Below are 7,259 nucleotides of genomic sequence, written 5' to 3' on the forward strand. Positions count from 1 at the left end.
TGTAAGCATTGACATATCTCACTCAAGACTCTCCTTGATACAACTCAGTTCTCATAAGTGTGTTAGTTCTTGGCCACGAACATGCCTAGTTCTGTGAGAAGTTCTAAAAACCGTGCCTCCAATTCTCTTGGAAGCGACCCTACTTCTTTCTCACATAAGTGATCTCTTAAGAGTATTCCACATTACTCTTCTTGGATCATTAAAAATCATGTGCTTAACCTCCATCCTTCATTGATTCATTGGGTCATTCCCCTATAGTGAGCAACTTTGTCGGTACAATTAAGTTGTCCCTTTGAATCTAGTTCTTGGGATCTTCAGTCTACATAGGTTGGGTTTCCTTTGCATCAATATTTCTCATCAACAACAAGCCCATCTCTCGCGATGAACTTGTAACTAACTCTCTGTTTAACCTCTTGGTTAATGGATCTGCTAGGTTATCCTTTAACTTCACATAGTTAACAACGATAATTCCAGTTGAGAGTAGTTGTCTAATGGTATTATGTCTATGACGTATATGTATATACTTACCATTATATAGATGGCTCTGTACTTGACCGATTGTTGATTGACTATCGCAATGTATGCAAATTTCCGGTACAGGTTTCGATCATCTCGGAATATCTTCTAAAAATTATTGTAGCTATTCATCCTATTCACCACATTTGTCAAGATCCACAAACTCAGATTCCATCGTGGATCTAGTTATTACCATTTGCTTAGAAGATTTCCAAGAAATGACTGCACCTCATAAAGCGAATATATATCCACTCGTAGACTTCGAGTCTTTTATGTCAGATATCCAACTCGCATCGTTGTATCCTTCGATTATAGCAGAATATCTCGTATAGTGTAGTCTATATTCACGAGTATACCTCAAGTACCTTAGTACTCTTGTTATTTCTTTCCAGTGCTCAACACCGAGATTACTCGTATATCTACTCAGTTTACTGACTGCGTAGGCCAAGTCTGGTCGTGTACAACTCATCAGGTACATCAGACTTGTCATGCCTCGGAGGAGTCCTTATCCGAAGAAATTTCGGCAGCATCTCCCCTATACGGCGGACAATTTGAAACTTTCTACACCACCATATACCTCAGCCACATGCGGCTGGAATAATAACAATAATAAACAAAACAATAACACAGACATCCACGCAGTTTATATCAATTTCAGCCTCTGGCTGACACAACCACACAGTTAAATAGTAAACAAACTAAACAGTGATAAGCAGACTCAAAAACAACCCTACTCAACTACACCCATAAAGATCAAAACATATTCCTACTCCACTACACTCATAAAGCTCAAATCCGACGATAAGATCAACTTACCTCTTCTGCTGTCTAGGCAGGTATATAGTAAAAACATATCGAATAAAAATCCATCGACAAGTACAATCCATACCAGCTCCAAGTATCAAAACAAAACAAGTCTAAACATGGTCCAATAAAGAAGAAAACCAAAAGATCAATAATGCCCTCATGGTCTGCAGGAGACTAGCGACTGGAACTCTCTCCTGACAGCATCAACCTGAAAATAACAACGGAGGAGGGTGTGAGTCCAACACTCAACTGGTACAACTGATATGCATAATTAAGAAGATAACAGGCAGCACTAATCATGCGTACAGTCTCCTGAGACAAGAAGGATAAATGCAACTAAAACAAAACAGGAGAAAACTGTACTAACCAGGACCAAGGTATAAGGATAACAGGTCGTCAGACCGAGGGTGTCATAAATCCTGTATGCACGTCAATCATATGCATCCATATAAAAGCAGCAAATAAATGCAGCAAACACAAGCAATAAATGCATCATGCATATGATGCTAATGACATGGTCACCCCTGACGCCAGTCAGCCATCTCACACACAATGGTGAGTCCGAGTGGGTAGGGCTGTGACAACCGTGCACTCTGACATCACTGCCCCTGATGAGTGACCGAGTGGACGGGATGCTGTCAGAGTACACACATACTCCTACCCCAAATCATAAATGGGGGAGCGCAATGCTCTCAACTCCCGGTACACGATGACGGGGAGGAATCCCTGCCGGCTAACACGTTGCATCACGCTACCCATGAGCGGACCAACGGAGCCAAACAAAGTCCCTGCTGCAACACACACTGCCTGAATCGACAACTAACCCATGAGTGGTGGTGTGTGCAGATCCATGTAACTGGTGATGTGCTCAACAATAATGGAGCAGACTATCGCACAACATGCAATCATGCAAATGGTGCATGACACTAACCACAAAATATCCTGAGCTAATCCATATATATATAAAAGTGCATCATAGGTCAACGAATCAAATTAGAGGTACACTGAAGGTATAAAACCTAGGTCCTGAATATGGTGAAGCATGGTATATCACTACCCCTATAATCATGTATCAACATGTAAGATACCAAAAAAAATTAAATAATAAATATATTGGATGAAAAATCTTATTGGATTTTTTCAGAATTTTTAGAAATTTTTTTGGATTTAAACGGAGTCCGTATGACCCGTTTTGAGGGGATGGATTCGGGGTACAGAGGAAGCCTGTTTTGGGTACCCAATAAAGTAGGGAGTTGATTGAGAAACTAAATTAGGGCTTAATTAAATCTAACCTAAGTATTTAATTAAAAAAAAAACCTAACCCCTAAATTCCCGATTTCCTCTCCCCTATTCCCGATTCTTCTCCCTTCTCGGTTCTTTGCATCTCCTCCTCTCACACTAGCGATCGGCGATATTACTCTTCCCCTCTCGACGTCGCTGGCGCAGGCAACCACCGGAGCTTTGAGGGGAAAATAAGTGGTCGATTCTTCTTCCTCACCTCTCGGTTTCCTCTCTCCCATTGCTCTCTCTCGCGGAGGACTCGATGTCGACGGAGGACAACTCTTTCCGATGCTCTCGGCCTCCTCATGCCGCTTGAGGATCATCACCAGATTCTTGAAGGAGCTGAATCTGTCCAAGTTTTCTCCAGTGGGCCGATCACTTCTTCGACAATTTCTTGCGGGCGATCGACGGTGATCCGGCGGAGCTAGGGCACAGCGAGATTGTGATTGCGTCGCCCCCTAGCCGACTGACCTTGTTCAGTCCTCCTCTTGGATCTGATCACGGGTGCATGCTCTGTGTTCTTCCCTTAGATGGATTGAATCGGGCGATCGAGTTAGGTAAGTTTCCTTTGGACTCTAATGGATTCAAAAGTTATATTGTTGTGTGATGTTCTTCCTGTTCTGAATTGGATGAAGGCATCAGATCGAAATATTGGAGGATTGCACTATTGTTGATCACTGCCACTCCAACTATTGAAGCTGTGGGGGTCATGGGTGAGAAGGTAAGGGGTTGTTGAGGTGAGAAAGGTTTGTTGGTGCGGGAAGCATTCGACGATCGAACCCGAGTTTTGATAATGACAAAGGATTCAAAGTTAAGGTGTTTGTGATCTGACAGCTTTTGCTGAGTGTTTCAGGAAAGTCTTAGCTGCGGTTAGGCAAGGGAAAACCCTAGGGGGCGGTAACCCTAGGTCATAGGGGGTGGTAACCCTATGCGGAAAGTCTTGGCAGGTCGATGGCTTCAGGCAAAAGTCCTAGGGGGTGGTAACCCTAGGTGGAAAGTCCTGGTGTCGCGAACCAGGTAAAAGACTGGACTAGCTGGGAAGCGGATGTCCAGCAGGAAGTCCGGAAGCATCGAGTGCTGAGCAAAAGTCCAGTCAATCTGGAGGGTAAATCTTCCGAGTGGAGTAGGTGAGGACGTTCCCAGAGGGAACAGGAGGCGTCGGGTCGACCTAGGGTTTCCGGTTGGAAATTCGAAGTTCGAAGACTGTCAGCTCTTTTTAGTATGGAATATCAGTTTCTAACGTTGTCTTGGGGGTATGCAATTGCTCGGACTAACCTTGTTTTGTAGGAGAAGGAGCTCTGGAAAGGTGGTCCGGGCGCCCGGGACCAAACTTTATTCCTGCCGCGACTTTGCCACGTGGAGCATCCCTGGTTGGTTGGCCACGTCACACTCCAGGCCAGGCGCCCGGAATATCATATATAAAGAGGGTCGAGGGAGCAGCTAAAGGAAAACGAATACAACAATCTTCTAAGCAATCTCCCTGCGACAAGCTGCTAACGACTCGATCCAGAAAGTGCTGCAACGACACCCCGACAACCCGGAGCTTTAGATTTAGTCTTTTGTTGTCGGTATAATCTGTTTACTACTTTGAATTGTACTTAGTCTGTAATATCTTTATCGTGCTTATAGTTGTTGCCCACGGAAAGCGATCAAGGATCGCGGGCCTTCGAGTAGGAGTCGCCTTAGGCTCCGAACAAAGTAAATCTCCTTGTCTCTCTGTGTTTATTATTTCTTTATTCCACTACATTTTTACTCGTTTGTTTTACGAATCGAAAGAAATAGCCACGCACGCTATTCTCCCCCCTCTAGCGTGATCTCGATCCAACAATTGGTATCAGAGCGGGGTTGTTTTGAATTGGTGCAACCACCTTTCAAAACAAAATTTTCTTTCAATTTTATATTTTTCGGAGTCAATTAGAATCTAGCCTTATAGCTTTATTCTAATTCTTTTATCGAATCGGCTTTTGCCCGAAGTTGGTGCAACACCACTCGAGCTCGTAATTATTACTATTCTTTATTCCCGCACTACTAATCCAAGACTTAGTCTTGGAACATATATTTTTGTTGTTTTTGTTGCATATTACAAATGGCTCAACTAGAGGGGTTCAGTACTGTTCATCCTCCACTATTCTCCGGAGATAATTTCGGTTACTGGAAGGGAAGAATGGAGACGTATCTGAAGATCCAGTTCGAAACATGGATGATCATTAAGACGGGACTTCAGCTACCTTCCGATGACGACGGCAAACCAACCCCCTGCGAGAAGTGGGACGCCTCTCTAATAAAAAAGGTGGAAGCCGACGCCAAAGCTACCTGCACCCTCCAGTGCGGCCTTACCAAAGAAGAACTCAACAGGGTCGGCCCGTTCTCTTCCACAAAGGAGCTCTGGGAAAAGCTAGTCGAACTCCACGAAGGCACTAACGACACCAAGGTAAGTAAAAGAGATCTTTTACTTAATAAATTATATAATCTAAAGATGTAGGAAGGCGAGACGGCGAGTTCTCTACATGCGAGAATCCAAGACATCCTCAATTCTCTTCACGGAATCAGACAGAAGATAGAGAATCGGGACGTCATAAGGTATGTTTTAAACTCGTTTCCAAGGAACACATTGTGGGCATCAATGGTAGATGCCTACAAAGTTTCCAAGGACTTGTCTTCAATAAAATTAGACGAATTATTTTGTGAGTTTGAACTTCATGAGCAGACTAATGCACAGCCAACCGAGAAAGGTATTGCATTGGTTGCAGGTACAAGTCGAACACGGGAACCGAGATCACGACGAAGAATGGAACCAGAGTCGGAAGATGAACCAGACTCAGACGATGAAGACATTGAAATTACAACCGAGTTGATAAACCTCGTAAAGAAGCTCTACAAGACGAAGGGCTTCAACAAAAGAGATCTAAAGAAGGCAGTGAAAACGAAGGGTCACAGAACTCAAAGATGAAGTTTGAAGTTACATGCTACGGGTGCAATCAAAAAGGGCACATCAAATCCAACTACCCTAACCTGAAGGAGGTCAAAAAGCAAAGAAAGAAAAAGGTCCTTAAGGCAACATGGGACGAATCTTCATCGGAGGACGACGACGACGAGCTCGAACAGACGAGTCTACTCGCATTAATGGCCCGGGACCAAATCGTCGAATCCGGAAGCGAGAGCGAGTCTGAGGCGGAGTCCGAGCAAAGCCACGGATCCGTATCCGTTTCCGAAGGACCAGACCCCGCTGTAATTATCTCCTGGTTAAACATTTTAGTTAGTTATTTATTGCGCAAATTAGCTAAGTCAAACCTGAAAGTTAAGTCACTTCTAAAGGAAATAACTGTCCTTAAAGAAGTGGCTGACACTAAACCCTTACCTGACCAGAGTCAGACTGAATTTCCAACTCAAGTTCAAAAACTTAAGGAAGAAAATTCAAGTCTAAAAAATCAGGTTAAAGATTTAAAAACTACCTTAGAACGGTTTTCTTTGGGCTCCAAGAACTTGGACTTAATTCTTGGGGCACAAAGAGCCATTTACAATAGAACTGGGCTGGGATATAAAAGTAAATATAAATCTTACTTATCCTTAATATACAAACAAAGTAGTAACTCAGTCCAAGCATGGGTCCCCAAGTCCAAATTGATCAATCAAGTTGGACTTAGTCAATACTGGGTTCCGAAGGATCAAATACACTACCTCAATAGACCATATCGAGGCCGTGATCCAGGGGGAGCAAAAAGAAAAACGATATTAAAAATATAAATTCAAAATTCAAAATCAACCTAGAAATTCAAAATTCGAAATTAACTTATAAATTCAAAAATTAAATTCAAAATTTGAAATTAAATTATAAATTCAAAAATTAAATTCAAAATTCGAAATTAAATTATAAATTCAAATTCAAAATTCGAAATTAAATTATAAATTCAAAAATTAAATTCAAAATTAAATTATAAATTCAAAATTCGAAATTAAATTATAAATTCAAAAATGAAATTCAAAATTCGAAATTAAAATATCGAAATTAAATTTGAATTTAATTAAATCAAATAAAAATCCAAAGGAAGGCTCCAGATTATCTGGCACCTCCAAACTTAATCAACCCGATAAGGGTAACCAAGAGTAGACTACCCGGCAGGGTACTTAAGGTTAGATAAAATGGGCTAGGTTTAACTTGACCCACGGTACTGGTGAAGTTTTTGGATGATAGTACGTTAGGGAAGCTTGGGCATCGCATGTCTAGGAAGATATGGCTTCGACCTGGTGCATTTAGCCAAGTGGAACTGACCGAAGCTACCCTTAAATGGATCCTAACTAGTTAGACCAAGGTTTAGTATTAAGCTCAATGGGTAGGACTATTTGGAAAACCTCGAAGGCATGGTTACTTTAATGAGTTCCTTGTGACTCACCATAGCCCAGAAGTTTATCCAAAGAATGCTTACTTGTTAAACCCAAAGCTAAACCTGAATCTAACACAAAGTTAAACCAATTCCTTAAACTGAACCTCAATTCATCTCACAACAATTATAGGGTTCCCTGATTGAAAATTTAGATCGGGTGAGATGACTAAATTAAATTTGACTTAAATCAAGTTAATTCAACAAAATTATTTCAAAATTATTTTAAACCCAATTTCAAAATTTTAAACCCAATTTCAAAATTATTTTAAACCC

This window comes from Zingiber officinale, chromosome 3A (genome assembly GCF_018446385.1).
Source record: "Zingiber officinale cultivar Zhangliang chromosome 3A, Zo_v1.1, whole genome shotgun sequence".
In the NCBI taxonomy this organism is placed as follows: domain Eukaryota; kingdom Viridiplantae; phylum Streptophyta; class Magnoliopsida; order Zingiberales; family Zingiberaceae; genus Zingiber; species Zingiber officinale.